The 21,669-nt window shown below is 36.2% G+C and overlaps 1 long non-coding RNA gene and 1 pseudogene across 1 annotated transcript; one reads left to right on the top strand and one right to left on the bottom strand.

Annotated features, from left to right (window-relative positions):
- Window positions 1-20,707, bottom strand: part of LOC122037176 — a 51,218-nt pseudogene extending 30,511 nt beyond the window's left edge.
- LOC122037182 lies at window positions 14,925-15,717 on the top strand. The gene is made up of 3 exons (XR_006127537.1): window positions 14,925-15,251; window positions 15,353-15,446; window positions 15,662-15,717. It is a non-coding gene; the product is annotated as an uncharacterized LOC122037182 (long non-coding RNA).
- Window positions 20,708-21,669: the final 962 nt, after the last annotated feature.

Below are 21,669 nucleotides of genomic sequence, written 5' to 3'. Positions count from 1 at the left end.
ATTCTTGGAATACAGATCTATAGAGATAGATCTAAGAGATTGCTTGGCCTAAGTCAGAGTACATATATTGACAAGGTACTCCTTCGGTTTGCCATGCAGAACTCCAAGAAGGGATTTCTGCCGATGTCACATGGCGTGAGTCTTTCGAAGACTCAAGGTCCCTCTTCTAGAGAGGAGAGAGACCGCATGGATCAGATCCCTTATGCCTCAGCCATAGGATCGATCATGTACGTCATGCTGTGTACTCGACCTGATGTCTCGTATGCTTTGAGCATGACGAGCAGATACTAGTCAGATCCAGGTGAAAGTCACTGGATAGCGGTCAAGAATATTCTTAAGTACTTACGAAGGACTAAAGAATATTTCTTGATATATGGAGGCAATGATGAGCTAACTGTAAAGGGTTACAGTAATGCCAGCTTTCAGACCGATCAGGATGATTACCGATCGCAGTCAGGGTTCGTATTTTGCATTAATGGTGGTGCTGTCAGCTGGAAGAGTTCGAAGCAGGATACAGTAGCTGATTCTACAACAGAAGCCGAGTATATTGCTGCATCAGAGGCAGCAAAGGAGGCAGTTTGGATCCGCAAGTTCATCACTGAACTTGGGGTGGTTCCTAGCATCGCTGACCCAGTTGAGCTCTATTGTGACAACAATGGAGCTATAGCACAGGCGAAGGAACCTCGCTCACACCAGCGGACCAAGCACATACTACGGCGCTTCCATCTCATTCGAGAGATTATCGATAAAGGAGATGTGAAGATTTGCAGAGTACCTACAGAGGCTAACATCGCAGATCCCTTGACCAAGGCTTTGGCACAGAGGAAGCATGATGGTCACACTAGGTCTTTAGGCCTTAGAGCCTATACTGATTGGCACTAGTGCTAGTGGGAGATTGTTAGTTAGAGCCCTAGAGCCAATCATTTGATGATTGTATGGACTCATGTATATCATATTCTTGTATATTAATAAAGGCATTTGTTTGGTTATTATGCTTATTTATATTAGTGCCAAATAGACTAAGTATAATAGCGTCCTTGAGTAGAAGGTTCATACCTATATCAATCGATTAGTTGAATCGATAGTGAGATGATATAGGGAACACTACTCTAAATCATTCCTAGTCGAGTATTAGCATTCAGGGACAATGTTAATACAATAAGACTAGCATGTAGGTCAGCTCGATGACTTGATCTCACAAGTCATGGATATAGAGATATCAAGCTGACCCATGGGTATGCATTAGAGAATGTATACTGAATGACCCGCCATGAGAAAGTATCATGGATCGTTATATGAGTGTCATATACTTTCTCATTTGGCTATTAGTATGACTATTAGTCCTTAGACCTGAAATCACCATGGATCCCTACATAAGGAGTTATGTACTTTAGTTTCGTCAAACGTCACCCGTAACTGGGTGGACTATAAAGGCGATTACTGGGTATGTAACGAATTATGCAGAGGGATGTGAGTGATGTAGATGGGATTTATCCCTCCCATATGACGGGAGCGACATCGCTATTCTTGATAGAGTGAGACCACTAAGCGCATGGCCATGCCCAAATGAGTCAACATTAGATGTTGAGCTCATTTGATCGAGTGAGTCTACTTGGAGTTCAAGATTTAGATTGATTAGAGGATGACACGGCTATGCCTCACATTGATCAATCTAGATGTCTAGGATAGAAGGACACTTGTCATTATTTTGTGAGTAGTCACAATTGGTAGTCACAAGGTGATGTCGGATCTCGACATTCTTGTAACTGTAATGATGTGTTGCTAGATACCGCTCATTACTTATGCTCCTAAATGGGTTTAGGGTATTGTCAACGTTACAAGAACCTATAGGGTCACACACTTAGGACAAATAGATGGAGATTAGGTTCATATGATGAACCAAGAGGATTAGATTCATTTGATGAATCAAATTGGATTAAGAGTAATCCTAATTGGGCTAACTTGAGTTCGACTCAAGTTGATTCATGTATTTAATGAGTCTAATTTAGATTATGACTTATTAAATCAATTTAATTTAATAAATTAGATTCATTATATTAAGTTGGCTCGAATCAAATGGTTGGATTAGATCAACCATGGTAGAGATTGGGTCAAGTTGGACTTGACTAGAGAAGGAAGACCAAAGGTCAATTTTGACTTGACCTTTTGCCACCTCATTGGTGAGTTGGCATTAGGTGGACCAATGATGATGTTCCACATCATCATGGTGTGCCACCTCATGGAAGTTACAAAGCCATTTTCTTATTAACTCCACATTAATTGCATTTAATGGGGAGTTATTCTTGTGGAGAAAGTGGCCGGCCACTTGGTGTGTGAATGTGAATTTGATTTTTCATTCATGTGGTGCATCTTCTTCCTTCTTCCTCTCAAGCTCTCCCTCTCCCTCTCCTCCCTTGGCCGAACCACATAGGTGCTAGCACACCTTGGTTTTTGGTCATCTCCATCTAGTGTGTCCGTGTGGATACTTCTAGAGGACCGGCGCTTGACGGTCTTGAGATCCGGCATCATTTGGACGAGCGGGAACGCGAAGGGCATCGCATCAAAGCTATAAATGGTTTATCCTTATGTAGATCTACTGTAGATTAAAGTTTTCAAACTCGTACTCGTATTTTCGTTCGGTTTTACCTTGCACGAGATCCGTGGCTTGGGCGATTCGGGGTTTCCGCGAAGCGAAAAGCGGTTTTCGCGGCCCGAAAAACCCAACACCATGATGAAGGCAATGAAAGAAAAGTAAAAACAAAGATTATGATATTAAAACTAGTAGCCTGCCAATAACTGTGTAAAAAACATAAATTACACAAAGATGCAAAAAAAAAAAAAACTAAACAACAATTGGAGAAAGGATAAATCTGCATACTATGCATGTTTAGCAAATCCTTAAATTTATTTTTTGCAAAAGAGCAAAGAATATGCAAGCATGATTAGCATGATAATAGCATAAATATACAATAGGCTTGTGTATTGAATATAAGTTGCATGTATAACCAAACTCCAGTCAGTTGATTACCAAATAGTTTTCTTTTACCATTTCAATGACTCCATTCACTATCTAGTGTAGCTCATGTGTTAAAAAAAAAAAGATTAGAAAGCATGGTTATTCTCTAGATGAAAACTAACGCATTGACAATGATGCGAATGTAACACCTTTTTGTTCTGAGCATAATTGTCTTTCCATGTTCCACTTTGGAAAGCATTCTCTAAATGGAACATATCAGCCTACCAAAAAGTATTAGATTATAAGCAACCAGGTGAATGCATCTTATTCAATTTCAAAGCCTTGCACCTTCAAAAATATAAACAATGAAAAAATTGAATTATTGATAATGTGCCTGAGGACACTATGTTGTTTTCAAATAATGTTGCTCAGTACAATCCTACTCATAGGGTTCAAGCAATCAATATTAAAATCTATAATAGTTTGCACAAAAAAAGGATTATTTGCAATATCATAAAAAGAAAAAATATTTTGTGTAGGAAGATTGTTTAAAAATTATTATGGCGAAAAATCAATTCAATGTCCCAACTTTCACAATACATCATCTGGTGGTTCCAATAAAAACTATGTATAATTCTTATATTTCCGAGATAGGCAAAAGTGAAACACTAGAAGAAACTCAAAATAGCAATGTTTGTAGCCACTTACAATATACTACTTGTTAGAATTAACTAATAACATACAGATCTTTTTAGTTTTCAAATATTACACTTTTAGTTTCATCAAGTCTATAAGAGTTATAAAAACATGCAATATAAACAACAATATATATTCTTGATGCTCAATAGACATAATAAACCAAAGAAGATCTGACAAAGAGATGACAGTATAAAAAATTATCAAAAATAAAAATTTGAGAAGGAAACATTCATAATCTTGAATGATAAAATGGAACCTTGAGCTATTTGTGAACGACGCTTCTCCTTGGTAGACTCTTGATATGGCTGATAAGTGGTAAAAGCAACCCATATCAAACAAAGAATGGTCACATTGAAGGATCCAATACAGTAAACAAAATGCAAACAGGATAGCTGTTCCATGTTGTGGAGGATAAAACAGAATTTAGGTCAACATGAAACTTAGAACATTGCACGAATTTAATGAGGATACATACTTTAGAAGATTTACTGCAATGTCTGATTTCAGGTTAAGTAACAATTGCCTCTATTGCTCTTAAAGTAGATGCTCCTGCAATTATTCAAGATAGGAAATTGGAAGAGGAAGGAAATCTATGGACAGTCCAAACAAAATCAAGAGCTGTCTGGAGAAAGCCACTAGCTGCCAATTCTACTCATTCAAACAGGCAACCTTGCACACCAATACACCAGCCTCCTCTAACAAAAAGATTTCACTTGGTTGTATATGCAGAAGTGCAAAGATCATATAGTGTTCTTAGCCAAATGAAAATCCATTTTGGTGAAAGCAATTCTACAAGAGGTTCATTTTTCAGCTCCCTAATTCCTTTGTCGAATTCTCCCAATGTTGTAGCTTCAATTAGAGTAAGTGAAGGTTTTGTGGAAGGATTGATTACCTTCCATCCAATAATTTCCACCTTTACGTGTGATCCCAATCTTCCTTCAATTTTCTCTAAACTCATTTCGCAATCAACAAAATATACCCAAAAGATTTATTGAATAATTATTCTACATTAGTTTTTTTTTTCCAGCTTTGTAATTTAATTCCATGTAAAATAAAACAAGTGGTCTTTAATTCCAAAAAAAAATAGAATTGGAGTTTTAATTATCTCAGCATCTTCAATCTCAACAAAATCCTTCGATTGTTCCACCCCATCTATTGTTTTCACTTGCGATTTTGCAATAGCACTTTTCTTAGTAGGGAGCTAAAAAGATGTTCAATCAAATTGAATTCCATTAGTTGAATATGAAAATCACATTACAAATAATATCTGCGCTCACCAATGCTTAGGCAAGTTTCTTCCCACTAAGCATGGTAGTAGCAAGCAGTCGTATGAATGAGCTATCAAAGTGCCCATAAAATGTCATATCAAGCAACAAAACTAAGAAACCTATATAATGACTAATGAGTTATCTATTGCAATCAATTTATGTCGTTGAATTACTCCAATAAAAAGTAGGAGAAAAGTAGTTAGCTCTAAAAGAAAAGGGAGAAACATTCTTACAACAACATCCAAAGGGGAGAGAATGAACACCAAAATCTGACCTTCAAACCTTAAAAGAACCAAAAGAAGAAAGAAGAAGCTTGTCAAAAACAACTTTTACCTAGAAAGATCAAATCGCACCTTCTTGAGTTTCAAGAAACAAGAGCATGATTCTTAAGTCATTCATTAATGATCACACATATGGTATATATATATCATGGTTTAAAGTGCTGTGCCGAAACGCTTGAAACGAGCGAAACGTCTTGTTTCGCTCGGCAACCGGCACCGGCATGATCCCGACACCAGACCCACGACAGGTGCGACGTGTTGCACGACCCTATGGTCACAGCAAAAGGGTCACTCAACCCTGCAACAATAGCGGAGAGGTCGCATAACCCTTCCGTTACCACCGCGGAAGCGACCCTGCGGTCACTGTAGAGGGATTGCATGGCCAACGTGGTCGCGCCGAAGGAGTCACGCAATCCACACGGCCATGGCTGGTCGCACAATCCCGCGACAATGCCGAAGTCGAGCGGGCTCGCGAGTGGTGTCAGATTTCAGATTTTTTTTTAATTAAACTTAGGTTAATTATTTTAATCAACTCATGGCTATGATCGATATAATCTAAAGAGACTTTATTAAACCCAAATAAAATTATCTAATTAATTTTATATTTCATTTATTTTAATTTAAAATTTATAATAAAATTTTTATATATTTATTTATCTATTTTCGTATCTTTTCCTTTTTTAAAAGATTATTTTTTATCTTGTTTATTTTTTAAATATTTATGTTAAATATTTTAGTTTTGAATTAATATATTTTATATTTAAAAAATACCGAAACTATATCGGCACGGCATGATACGGTACCGAAACCGTATCGTTCCAGTCCAGAACCGAAACCTCGACACGGGTCAAAATTTTAAACCTGGACATATATTGTAGTCCAATCTTCGAAACTTCAAAAAAAAAACTCATGATGAACACTTCATGGAAACATACTAATTATAGCATTTCAAATGATTGGAGGGGAAAAAGAAACAAAATCAACCAACCTTGGACATTCTGGCTTTCAATCTTGAGCAACTTGGAACAATTTTTAGAACTGAAAAACAAAAAGTTCTCTAAATACTTCACATTGTTGAAATATCAATAACAGAATATAAAGCAAAAACTACAAAATGGGAAAAAAAAACAAAAGGACAATAAGGCAACATAACATATGTGATAAATTTACAAGACTGGATGTCATGAGTTGAAGAGGCAACATAACATATGTGATGATTTACAAGAGTTAATGTCAAGGGCATGAGAATGGATCCAATCTAGTGGCCAAATTTTAGCATAAAGTTAAGAAAGGCTTTGTTCTTTGAGTTATCATTGACGAAGCATTTATCATATTTGGCATTTATCATGTGCTTTCAATCCATCAATTCTATGATTGACAACTACAATTACCAAGGTAATGAAAAAAGAACAAAATTTCCGAGCAATAAAAAAATCAATTAATTTTGCACAACCCATTTCAATAGATAAAAGAACAAAAATTCCTATATGAAATAAAAAATTAAAAGGTAAATTGGTTGTAATAAAAAGAAATTCCAATTCAAAAATGATTACCTCCTTTTATAGCAATAAGTAATTGATCTACCAGCCACAATGAAACAACCTTACCAGATGGGAGTGAAGTGGATTTATAGCTACATTTTGAATCTATATTGAAGCTTTGCACTGGCTGCCGACAACTGGGACACCATGTGGCCCATTGAAATGCCTCCTAGAATCCCCAAACAACCATGAAGACTTGGAAGTGCTGCTGATGTGGCCAGTGATGAGACAACACGAGTCCTGTGATAGTGGGAACAACCGGACAGAATAGTAACCACTTGCACATCAGCAAACAGATAATGACTGCAACATCAATATTTCACTACAACATAGAAGATATTGGGGAGAATGACCTACGGACCCTGGTGTGCACAGATGGTCAGAATCAGAAGGACATGTGTCCACCTGGGACAGTAACAATTTCGAACTATCCCAACCTCTGGCAGTATCAAATGAGGAAATATAGTTACCTGAATTAGATTCTAAGAAAGGTTCCACATATACTCAAGGCAAGTCATCACAACGAAAAGGAACTTTTAAATAAAGCTAGAGCTGATCCTATAAAAGCATTCTGATACAACTACAACAACTGTAGGATGCCTAGTGACTGATACATTCTCTGGCATGCAAGAAAAAGAATCTGAGAAACAGTTTCAACAATCAGAAATTCAGGAGTTCAAAGGATGGAACCCAATTACAAAAGCTACTGTTGCATTGGCAATACCGCCTGAGCACACGCAAGGGCTACCATTTCAACTACTGCATTCATTATTTAGTGTAGCTCATGTGTCGACTGCATACACTATTTATTGTAGCTCATGTGTCAAAAAAAGAATTAGAAAGTGTGGTTATTTACAAGATAACAACTACTCATTGACAATGAGAATGTAATACCTTTTTGTTCTGAGCATAAATGTCTTTTCTTATTCTAGTTTGGAAAACATTCTCTAAATAGAACATATCAACCTATCAAAAAGCATTAGATTATAAGCAGCTAGGTGAATGCATCTTATTCAATTCAAAGCCTTGCACCTTCAAAAAAAAAATATAAGCAATGAAAAAATTGAAAAGCCATACACATCTAGTGAAGTATGTAAGAAATGATAGCATCATCCCATTCTCAAGAACAGAAATCACTCGAGCATTAACCATCATGCCTTGAACCAATAGGTCAACTGAAATTTCTTTAAGATCTTTAACCTATGAGAGAAAATATCAAGACAATCAATAATTAGATTAAATAATAAAACATTGACAAATCAAAAAATGAAACAAACAACACATTTTCCGACTACATCAGGATCAGAATCATCTCGAGCTTTATCAAAGGCTTTAACACAACACTGTCTAAATAATCCTACACTAAGCACATTGCAAAAAGAAAAATCCTGAACAGTATTTCTTCATGAATCAACAAAATCACAATTAGAAAAATAAAAGAAATTATCAGCAATATAAGGTAAAAGAAAATCAAGATTGAACTTAGACACCGTCGAGTACTTACTTTCCTAGAGAAATAGGCAAAAGAAAATTTCCCGCCAAGAATGACCAACCATAAAAGTACATATCTAAAATATGAAATATCATATATCATCAAACAGAATATCGTTGACAAGATCTGAAAGGCATTTAAAGTTCAAATAGCAACTAAAGAACCAATAGGCCAAAAACAAAGAACAAAAAATAAAACTAGAATCATAGAAGTTAACTTACCTTGTATATATGTTCATATGATTAGAATTTAAAACAGCAAAGAATTATTTCTCATGACTGAAATACTACAACAATGACATATCACTAGATCTCTAGACAATAGTGGTATAGCACTAAATATCACAATTTGTTCATTACATTCACTCATAAGATTAATATTAAATTTGAGTAATTATTACTAGAAAAGGTAAAATTTTGGTAACACAATAGACAAGAAATTCCTTTCAATTATAATCCTAATATCAATCAAACTAATTGTTAAATCATAAGCATTATTTCAAACCACAAATCAAATATGAGTGCTCGAGTGATCAATACGAAACATCAGAAAGGTTGTTTAATTGGAAAGATAGTCAAAGTTCCTAAGTAGAAACAGTTGAGAAGCAAGAAATCTAGGTAAAAGAATTGGAAAGACAACCACTAGAATTAATTGAAAACCAAGATTCAATGATGATAAAGGAAATCATCATAAGGAACTTGAAGTGCATCAAAATAGTACATTCAAAAACACATAAAGGATGATGATTTTGTCCATGCTCTTTGCATACATGTTGCTAGGAAGAAAAAAACTTAATATAGTCAATAGTCCTCTCAATACATATCCATCCAACATAATAATCTTCCTTGAGGAAGAAAAAAAAACAAGTGTCAATTACTAGGAACAAGAAGACGACACAAATTGAACACTCAAAGAAAGCCAAGAAGGTATGAAAAAAGATTATCTGGAGCAATCATCCAATCACATAAATCCATTAAGCGATGACAGAATTAAATTCTCACAAGGAATCCAACGAAGGGATTATATGCAGCATAAATTCCAATGAAAAAGATATATATTCTAAAAGCAGTAAAACTGGAACCATGGAACCATCATGCAGTGCTTTTACTTAAACCAAGTGTATCAATTTTGATAAAGCTTATTAGTAATTATTAATGAAGGGGTGATAAATCATAGAAAAAAAGATATAATAACAAAAGTATGACAATATATTAAGAATTATAAATTCTAAAGTAATAATCTAATGTGAAAGGACATACATATAAATAAAAGATAGCAAAAGAAGCAACTGAAAACCAAAGAAAACGACAAAATATTTGGGTAACAACTGATCAACGTGATGTTGAAAATGCACCATACATCATTAGGATATCTAGAACACCTACATCATAAATGTTGGTTAGCATGAACATAAACAAACAAGTGCATAAGAATTTACTTTCTATAAACTTCAACACAACATATGTAGGACCTAAGGCTAATAACCTACTTAATTGTCAGCGAATTCACGCTATTATTGAAGGTAATGATTATTAATTCGGGAATAGAAATTTATTAACAACATGTGACTAAGAAGAGGACAAACAAAATATCAACATCAAATAGGAAAGCTGTAAATTTAAAATGCAGTAATACCAAAAATTATAGGATTCAATGACCAAAAAATAATGATAACAATGAGTTTGGTAGATTAAGTATGAGTTAACCAGCGAGAGGAACTAGATCCTAGGTCGTGATGAAAATAATAAAAATGTTAAGAATACTAGAATATCCATTTCATTTGGACCGAGATGAAAGGACTCGATCTCGCGGCTAAGAATAAGAATAAGAATGTCCAGAATATCCATTTCATTTGGACCGGGGAGAAAAATAATAATAATATTGTACTAGAATTATAATCCAATTGAGAAAAGGAGCTTAATCTCACGTCCATTAAGATAAATAAGAAGAAAAATGCCTAGAATGCCTGAATACCAACAATCCACTGTTAAGAATAAGAATACCACCAGAATACTTAAATATGATCCATCTCGACCGATGGGAGGAGCTCAATCATTATATCAGGATAATAATAAGAAAATCAGAAATACCAGAAGTCCAATAATGTCCCAACCGAGAAAAGGAATTTGATCCCTTGGTCATAAGAAAACAAACTAGAAAATCATAAATACCAGAAGTGCAATAACATCCCAATAGAGCATATCAATAATGTCCTAGCCAGGGAGAGGAGCTCAATCCCTATATCGGAAGGATAAAAATGAGAAAGCCAAGAATGCCAAAAGTCCAATAATGTCCCGACAGGGGAAAGGAGTTCGATCCCTTGGTCGAGAGGATGATAACCAGAAAACCAAGAATACCAGAAGTCCAATAATGTCCCGATCGGGGAAAAGAGTTTGATCCCTTGGTCGGGAGGATGATAACCAGAAAATCAAGAATACCCGAAGTCCAATAACGTCCCCGACCAGGGAAAGGAGTTTGATCCCTTGGTTGGGAGGATGATAAAACCAAGAATACCAAAAGTCCAATAATGTCTCTTCAGAGAATATAATACCAATAAGATGAGAAAACCATTCCGCTGGGGATATTTGTAAAAAGAGCTTTGCCCGGGGATATGTCGATGATATCAGAAAGTCAAAATCACTAGACAATATCAAGTAAGTCTAATAGAATAAGAATTTCAATCACACCAGGAGATAGGAAGTGAAAAAACCAATAAAATCTGAAAAACTAATGTTACTGAGGTCTATTAGTAAGATCAGAGAACCAATCCCCTAGGAGAATATTAATAAGATATGGATAAGATTATAAAATTATCCTGCTCAGGGTGTAGACCAACACAATAAGAGAAACTAATTCCGTTGTTGAGGAATACTAGATAAGAAAACCAATCCCGATAGGGAATAACTTAGAAGTAAAAGGGATCGGCTAATCCCTTTGATAAGATAAGATAAGAAATACAATCCCTCATGGTGATATATTATAAGATACTATAGCTTGGAGCTACTATTCTCATATAAATAGAGATTCTGCTATAGGCAATTCTTAGTAGAGACTCCCTATACTTCAACCAATATAGAATATTATAGGTTGACATGCTTTTCGGCTTAATCAAATTGCTTCATAAACATATAATCTATATCTCCTATACAATAACAAATCAAGCCTTATAGGCAGGGTCGGCTAACCTAAATCCTCTATGGAACTAAATATTCCCCTCTTACGTAAAGAGCGCAAAATACATACAAGAATAAATAATGCAATTAAAACTAACCAATACCATTTTTCAACATGAATTCTCACTAAGACCATGCTAGCCAAGAGTGAACTTAATTGACTCCTGATTATAAATTGTTTCGTTGAAATTAGCACAAGCATGTACCTAGTTAGATAGATCCTCATAATCAAATAGAAAGCACATACATATAAATAAAAGATAGCAAAAGAAGCAACTGAAAACCAAAGAAAACGACAAAATATTTGGGTAACAACTGATCGACGTGATGTTGAAAATGCACCATACATCATTAGGATATCTAGAACACCTACATCATAAATTTTGGTTAACATGAACATATATACAAACAAGTGCATAAGAATTTACTTTCTATAAACTTCAACACAATATAAGTAGGACCTAGGCTAAGAACCTACTTAATTGTCAACGAATTCACGCTATTATTGAAGGCAATGATTATTAATTCGGGAATAGAAATTTATTAATAACATGTGACTAAGAAGAGGACAAACAAAATATCAACATCAAATAGGAAAGATGTAAATTTAAAATGCATAAATACAAAAAATTATAGGATTCAATGACCCAAAAATAATGGTAACAATGAGTTTGGTAGATTAAATATGAGCTAACCGGTGAGAGGAACTAGATACTTGGTCGTGATGAAAATAATAAAAATGTTAAGAATACTAGAATATCCATTTCATTTGGACCGAGATGAAAGGACTCGATCCCGCGGCTAAGATTAAGAATAAGAATGTCCAGAATACCAGAATATCCATTTCATTTGGACCGGGGAATAATAATAATAATATCTGTATGTACTAGAATTATTATCCAACTGAGAAAAAGAGCTTGATCCCACGACCATTAAGAAAAATGCCTAAAATGTCTGAATACCAACAATCCACTGTTAAGAATAAGAATATCAAAATACTTGAATACGATCCATCCCGACCGATGGGAGGAGCTCAATCATTATATCAAGATAATAATAAGTAAATCAGAAATACCAGAAGTCCAATAATGTCCCAACCGAGGAAAGGCGTTTGATCCCTTGGTCGGAAGGATGATAACTACCAGAAGTCCAATAACATCCCAATAGAGCAAATCAATAATGTCCAGCTGGAGAGAGGAACACAATCCCTATATTGGGAGGATAATAATGAGAAAGCCAAGAATACCCTCCAATAATGTCCCGACAAGAGAAAAGGAGTTTGATCCCTTGGTCGAGAGGATGATAACCAGAAAACCAAGAATAGCAGAATACCAGAATATCTATTTCATTTAGATCGAGGAGAAAAGGAGCTTGATCCCAGGACCATTAAGATAATTAAGAAGAAAAATGCCTAGAATACCTAAATACCAACAATCCACTATTAAGAATACGAATACCAGAATACTTGAATACGATCCATCCCGACCGATGGGAGGAGCTTAATCATTATATATCACAAGATAATAATAAGAAAATTAGAAATACCAGAAGTCCAATAATGTCCCGATAGAGGAAAGAAGTTTAATCCCTTGGAATCAAATTAGAAAACCAGAAATACCAGAAGTTCAATAACATCCCAATAGAGCATATCAATAATGTCCTGGCTAGGGAGAGGAGCTCAATCCCTACATCGGAAGGATAATAATAAGAAAGCCAAGAATACCAAAAGTCCAATAATGTCCCGAGACAGGGGAAAGGAGTTCGATCCCTTGGTTAGGAGGATGATAACCAGAAAATCAAAAATATCATAAGTCAAATAATGTCCCGACCAAGGAAGAGAGTTTGATCCCTTGGTCGGGAGGATGAACCAAGAATACCAGAAATCCAATAACGTCCCTGATCAGGGAAAAGAGTTTGATCCCTTGGTCGGGAGGATGATAACCAGAAAACTAAGAATACCAAAAGTCCAATAATGTCCCGACCGAGCAGATCAATAAGGTATAATATTGAAAATACAGATAAGACTAGGAGACCCGAAGTCCAATAATGTCCCAGTCGAGGAAAGGAGTTTGATCCCTTGGTCGGAAGGATGATAACTACCAGAAGTCCAATAACATCCCAATAATGTCCAGCTGGAGAGAGCAGCACAATCCCCATATTAGGAGGATAGCCCTATACTTCTGCTATTGGCAATTATTAGTAGAGACTCCCTATACTTTATTCAACCAATATGCTTCATTAACTTATAGGCTTAATCAAATTGCTTCATTAACTTATAATCTATATCCCCTATACAAACAACAATCAAACCTTATAGGCGGGGTTGGCTAATCCAAATCCTCTATGGAACTAAATATTCCCCTCTTATGTAAACAGTTCAAAATATATAATAATAAATAATGCAATTAATACTAACCAATACCATTTTTCGACAAGAATTCTCACTAAGACTATTGATCCATGCTAAACCATATAACAATGCAATACATATCACTTAATTTACAAATCAATTAAGCTCCTTGCTAAAAATTCAGATAACACCACTAATAAATCCAGAATGTATCCACCAAGCATCATGTGTATACATTTGGTGAGCCATTTAAAAGTTCAAATAGATGATTGATTGAACGTATAATCAAAAACCAATCAATGTATGATCCATTTCAAAAGGAGCTTAATCAAAATTGCCAAGAGTGAACTTAATTGACTCTGATTATATAGCTGATGAAAAATTGTTTCATTGATAGATCCTTGTAACAAATAGAAAGCACATATGAAACTAACTATTGTAAGAAGAAACTAGAGGACTCATTCTGAATTTCCTAAACTCACTTTCTATATTTACAAACCAATCAAGACCAGAAACATATGAGACCAAAAAAAGGTGAAATCACAATTAATTAAGCTAAAAAACCAACTACAGAAATGTCAAAGCAACTATTATGAAAGCAATTACAAACAAGAGAAAAAAAAAACTAGGATGTGAATGGCTGTTTTCTGCTCCTTGATGTACATATATTTCTGCAGACCAAGGATGTAAAATACCGGAAAATAGGCGAATATTAAGGAGGGAATTTTCCAAAATTTTCGGGAATTTTTCGGGAATTTTTCGGAGCTCGTACGGACGAGTTAACGGGGATAAAAACGGGGACCGGGAAAGCCTGTTTAGGCTACCCCATTTAAGCGAGGAAATGTTTATAATTACATTTCCTTTTTCTTTTATTTTCTTTATTTTGTTTTCTTTTCTTTCCTCACGCCGAACCATTTCCTTCCCTTCCGATTTCCCCTGCGACGCCGAAGCCCTAACCGCCGGCCACTCAGCGGTTCCCTCCTCCTCTCCCAGGCGTGAATAAGCCCCGGACCAAGGGAAGTCGGCACTTCCTTTCTCCCTCTCCGCAGCCGACTGACCTCCTTCATGCCCTCGCCGTCGGTGACGCACGGAGCCGTGCCTTTCTCCCTTCTGCCCTAGCCGAATTCCTTCCATCGCCGGCAGCCGAGTTTCTCTCACCAGCCGTCGAACTTGCGTGCCCTAGGTGCCACCGACGCCGACGCCCTCTCCGATCTCCACTGTGCTGCCAGCGAGCTCCTCTCTGCCCTAGCGCCGGCCCACCGCCGAGCCTAGCATCCTCTCCCGCCACCACAGCGACGCCACTGCTGCCGCTCGATCTCTTCTCCCCTCTGCCGGTCGGTCTCTCCTTCTCCTCCTTCCCGAGCCGCACCAGGCGCCGCCACCACCTGAGGCTGAACGGAGCAGCGCCTGACCTAGGGTTTCCGGCAGTGGGCTGATACATGATTTTTCCAGCCATTGCTGGTTGCTACCATCGCCAGAGAAGAAGGTCAGGTAATGGTATTGTTAATTTCAGCAGTGATGTAGATTTTTTTGGTATGCTATTGTAGGGATTTCTAATTAGTTAGATATGGAATTTGTTTTCCAATTGGCAGTGACAGTGGTGTGAAGTTGTTGGATTCCGGCCACCACAACACTGAATGCCTTGGTTGTTTCCTTGATATCCAACTTTGATCCGATCAGTGAAAGGTAAAGTTCTTGTTTAACGTTGTGGATTTAGGTCTTGCTGTGGAGAAATTAATCGATGACCAGTTAAGGTTGATCAATAATTAGGGTTTTCCTAATTGAATTAGGTATATTGGTGATTATTATTTAGGGTTTTTGCCCTAAATAGTTTTAAGGATTCTATTTAGCAATTCATTGGAATTTTAGCTAAATAAAATATATCTCTGTTGGTATCACAGGACTTTGACGCGAGACGGGTATCTCGGAGTCAGATTTGGACTTTTCTTATCGGAGGCGGGTACTTTTGACTTATGTCATTTGATATGCTTAGTAATTAAATTAACATGTTGCATTAATGGTGTTTCTTATCTGTTTCGGTTAATCACTACCCAAATCTTACATGCTTGATTGATTGATTGGTTTTGCATCTCAGGTATATTTTACCTGTTTATACATGCTTATAGGGGTAGTGATATACCATGCTTCACCATGTTCAGGACCTAGGTTTTTATACCTTCTGTGTACCTTTGATTCGATATGATTCGTTGACCTAGGGTGCACTTTTCTATATACATGGATTAGGTCAGGATGTTTATATGGTTATTGCCATGCATCATTTGCATGATTGCATGCTGTGCGATAGTCCGCTCCATTATTGTTGAGCACATCGCTAGTTGGATCTGCACACACCACCACTCATGGGTTAGTGGTCGATTCAGCCGAGTGTGTTGCAGCAGGGACTCTTAGGCACCGTTGGTCCGCTCATGGGTAGTGTGACACAACGTGTTATCCGCAGGGATTCCTTACCGGGAGTTGAGAGCATTGCGCTCCCCATCTATGATTTGGGGTAGGAGGATAGGTGTACTCGACAACATCCCATCCACTCGGTCACTCATCGGGAGTAGTGACGAGTGCACGGTTGTCACACCCTACCCACTCGGCCTCACTTTTGTATGAGATGATCGTCGGCGTGGGGTGACCAGACGCATCATTGGCATCATATGCATGATGCATTTATTGCTTGTGTCGTGTTTGCTGCATTTATATGCCGCATTGTTTGGATACCTATGTTTGACATGCATACAGGATTTCCTTATCCCTCGGACTGTTTGACCTTATACTCAGGACCTGGTTAGTACAGTATTCTCCTGTTTATTTCAGATGCATTCTTATCTTTCTTATCAGGAGACTGTACGCATGATTAGTGCTAGGTGTTGTTTATTTACTTTGCATATCAATTGTACCTGCTGAGTGTTGGACTCACCCCGCCTCCATTGTTGTTATTTTCAGGTTGATGCTGTCAGGAGGGAGTTCCAGTCGCTAGTCCCCACTGCACGTAGTGCTACTCCGCTGCTGGTTTTTGAGTTGTTTCATTTTAGCTTTTTCGCTATCAGACTTTATTTTAGTTTTGTTTTGGACTTACATATGGATATTGTATGGAATCTTTCCGTTGGATGGACTTTTAGTATGATTTGGATTTACTCTACTACATGCCTGCCTGGACGGCAGAAGAGGTAAGAAAAATTGGATTTGGGCTTTACGAGTGTAGTTGAGTAGGGTTGATTTCGAGTCAGAGTATTACTATGTTGTTTATTTTATTAACTACGTGGTTGTGACAGCCAGAGGCTGAATACATATATAAACTGCGTGGTGATTGATTTTATTTACTGTTATTATTCCAGCTGCCTGTGGCTGAGTTTTTAGTGCTTGTAGAAAATTTTGATTGTCCGCCGTACAGGGGAGATGCTGCCGAAATTTTCTCGGACAGGGACTCTTCTGGGGGCGTGACAAAGGAAACCAGGATTGGATTATGGCAACAACTGAATGAACATACATGAAGTCATCCCCAAACATTTTTCTGAATAAAAACAGCTGCTTCCAATTCTTCTACATGCAAAAAATTCCGGCCAAACATCGTAAGAAAAACAAAGAAATCTCATATGCAATTTATGTTCACAGGATATTATTATATAACTTGAGGTAGTTTGATATCTCAATAGAATTATGCTATGCACATAAGGCGATTGATCAGTATATATAAAGAATTACAACCAAGAGAATAAAGTAGAAAAATTATATAGCCAAAAAGTGGAACTAATGTCATCACATTAATTCACATCTATCCTATGAAATTTAAAAATTAAATCCACAACATGGATCAACTATTCAAATCATTAGTGACTACCAAAATGCTCGTACTCTACAAAGAAGCTTGTTAATATTCCTTGGAATTCTTCAAAACACTACAGCTTTAAAAAAAAGAGTAAACATTTGATGGCCCACAAAAGCTTCCACAATGCTATTTAATTAGACTTAGAATTATGCATTTTATAGAAAAAGAATTTGTGCAAAGTACCTTGGCAATAAGCTTGGACAGCAATTGCAACAACTCTAATAACAACAAACTCCCTGTATTGTCATGAATGTTCTAAAGTAGTTCTAAATGATCTTTGCAACATGTTCTGAAGTTGAGAGAAAGAAAGTACAATGGTATTTTGTTGTAAATGATCTCTTTGAAGATATAGAAATCCTAAAATTCCTTTCTGATATGACAAACTAACATTATCAGACATGAAGAAGGCAAAGGGACTATTCATGGAGGCGGACCTATCACAAACAACCTCAAAGACTTGAATTACACCTATGTTGCCTTAGACAACTTAGGCTTAGATTCTCAGTTCCATTAAATTATAGGATGCCATAAGATAAATAGAAAAGAAATCTTGGAAGGGAAAAGAATATGCATACAAATTACTTACTACAAAAAATATTTTGAGGAAACTAATTGTCGAAGTATGTTATTAGGCTAACCCACATGTGTGTTGATTCAGACTAGAACTTTGAATTAACCTAACATTCTGTAATAAAATTTCTTATGACAACTGAGCATCACAAAAGGGATTTTTCCGCCTTTTTCTTCAAGAGCAAATCATCTTTGTGTTCTGAGTTATCAAAGTTTGACACCATCATGTTGTGGTAAGTTAATAGGTATTATCTGTGAATGTATCTAGAAACCAAAAAAATAAAAACTCTAAAGTAAATTTAACACACATTGTTCACAAATCCTGCATTATTAAGAGACTTCCACAATAATTTAAATGGAAGCATCAGGGTAGAGTTTATAACTTAACCCACCCACTCACACTAGGAATTATCACCAAGTTATAGCTCTCTAAAAAGGTATAGCAAACATATTTAGATTTGGAAAATTCAACAAGAAATATTCATTCACATAATGTAAACATATAGAAAATTGATAAGACAAACTTTCTTGATTGAAGGATTCCTCACGAATCTGTACCACATAATGTGAGCTATAAAAATGAGTAAAAATGCAGTTAAGAGAAATCCAGGCACTCTAGATCCGAAAAAAAAATTACCACAGCACAAAAGATACTTGCAATAACCAAACCCATACGTCCTAAGTCAAAGAAACAAACACATGCATACGTTGGGAACCTAGTAAAATTACATCAACTTGTGTGACAAAAGTTACATTAACTCGCAGAAAATAACATGAATTTCAAAGGAAAAGAAGCAATAAAACAAAAGTTACATTAACTCGCGGAAAATAACATGAATTTAAAAGGTAAAGAAGCGATAAAAAACAAAGTGAATGTTTGCACAAATGTCTCTAGTACCCAGTACAAACCAAGAAAAGGAAACAAAAACAAAATGAAATGGGACATAAACGTGCAATTATGAGAATCACTACAATAAGCAGCCAATCACAACACTAGGGCATCGAACAAAAATGCCCAAATCCCACAACACGAAGCAAGTTTTCTGGCATCGGGAAAAAAAAACAGGGAGCAGGAAGCGGGATTGGTACCTTGCCCCCGGTGCCCATCACAGCTCGCCGTCGCTGTAGCTCCTCTTCACGCAACGAGTCGAGGGGAAAAGGGAGGAACCCGGAAAATTGGTTCATATTGTATCTGTCCAGTAAAGTACTCATCTGGTTGTTACTGCCAATCAAAGCGATATGAATCATATTGCCTTTGTCAACACGAGGAGGGAGCTCATTTGTGATTTCAATACCAGAATCCACAAAACAGAGATGTCTCTTTCAAGGCAATGCAAGTTAATGATGTCAGAAGCTAAAGAGATTTAATGATAACCCCCCCCCCCCCCCCCCCATCTCTTCTCTATATGTTCTTGGTAAATTTCCATGATGCCATCAGACCAGAATGGTGCCATTGCATCCGGATACTGTCCTTGATGATATAGGGCTGCAAAAGAAGTCACCAGTCAGAAAAATGACCAAGTGTTGTCTGTCATTCATGCTTATGAAGTTTAACCTGGTTTACTCTACGTATATATCTGTTGACAACCCTTCTTTGAAGGGTAGGATTAGAATGATCACAGAGAGCTATAAGTGCATCCTCCATAGCTAATGGAGCACAGACAAGATCTTCTATGCTCTCATCAATAGCCATCTTCCTCCTAGGGGTTTTAAGGGGTTCTCCTTCTTCAGTAAACATTGCAAGTTCAGATAAATTTCTCGCGATGTTATCTGTAACTCACTAAGTTTAGTTTGCTCACGAAGTTGGCTAGCTTTTCAATGCCAACTGGAGAAATTAATTATGTCAAGCACAATAAATAAGAATGTCCTCTCAAATACAGCAACTTATATTACTTAAGACATAAGCAGACCTTGGAGTAACTTGTATGATTAAGAGCAGAGAAACGAATTAGCAGATCATGGTAGGGATTAAGGTTGGGATAAACCTATGCTTCCATGAATATAAGTATTAGCTTGTTCTTATTTTTCATACCCTTCAAGTAGCAAATATTGCACGTCATCATTGCAAATATTAAAATTTTTATAGTACTTCAAAAGCATTAATGTGATTCAAACCTGTCTACCACCCGGAGAAGATCCTTCTTGTGTTGAAGCCGGAGTTGTTCTATGACGTCAGCCTGTACAAAAAAAAAAAATTGAACAATTTCATCGAAAAGTTAACATAAGGGTTACACGGCAAAAATTTTGATGTCATGAACCACAAATGTAAATAAGTCAATTTGAGAATATTGTACCAAATGCTAACTGTTTGTTCATTTTACCATATAATAACTTATAATTAGATCTTGTTAATGAAATATTTGCTACTTGGTAATTTTTAACCGAATGGAATTTTATCATCTGATATCTAATTAACCGAATTTTATCACTGAACAATTCCTTGACAGAAAGATACTATTTGAAAAGAGATCGCACAATACTCATAAGACTTCACAAGACTCACCAGAGACTCCATAAGCCTCTCCTATACAGCCTTTTCTTTTTTGAAATAATTCAGAAACAATTACTAGCTATGTTTTACTTATTCCTTTTTACAAAAATTATAGAAAATAGTACAGATATTGTAAAAATCATACACACAATTCTGTTAAGATTACTGCAGTTGATTACTTTGTCTTCATAATTGTGGATAAAAATAAACTTAGAAATCCCTCAATTAGAGGCAATCAAAATAACAACCTGTGAAATTTCACAGCATACATCATGCTTTGTTTCCTTTTATGAAGTTTAACTCATGCTAATTATGTTTTAATATCTTATTGAGTTCCCTTTCACATACATCATATAAGATCACATAAAATCCTAAAGCAGATAAGTTTCCTTATTTTCCCACATATGGGCAATTCTCTATTGATGAGCTTATAACATTCACATTTGGGTACCAGTATCATGGGAGAAAATGCATTTTAAGATATGATTGTAAACAAATTAAAATATTTTATAATTGATTGCTTAGTCGTACAAATATTTTAAGATACGTTTGCCCAGGAGATATAGAGCTGCATGTGAAATCAAAAATTTGTATTTCTCAAGGATCTAAATAATACTTCTCATCAAAATGCTCAATAACAACAAAGTATGAGCAATCGGTAAAAATAACGGTGTTGTTCATTGAGTTAAATGAAAGCATAAGGTTGGCTTGGATAGATGTAGTAACATAAAAAAGAAAACTCATTCCTGCATCAGGACACCACCATCTCTCAAAGTATGAATTTCAGCTTCAATCTCTAAATCATTCATCTTTAAGAGAGACAAAAAAATAATGTCTAACTACTAAATTCCAACATTTAAAGATTAGAAAGCATCTAGGTCCTGCAATTAGTTATAGGATAAGGAAAACACATACTAAGTGGGATATGATTTGCCCTTTTTCAAGATAACCTACATTCTCCAAGGCAATGGATGCACTGCTAAGGATTACAGACAAGAGAAATGTTGAATTTG

Source organism: Zingiber officinale, unplaced genomic scaffold (assembly GCF_018446385.1).
Source record: "Zingiber officinale cultivar Zhangliang unplaced genomic scaffold, Zo_v1.1 ctg242, whole genome shotgun sequence".
NCBI lineage: Eukaryota > Viridiplantae > Streptophyta > Magnoliopsida > Zingiberales > Zingiberaceae > Zingiber > Zingiber officinale.
This window is presented reverse-complemented; position numbering and strand designations above follow the sequence as displayed.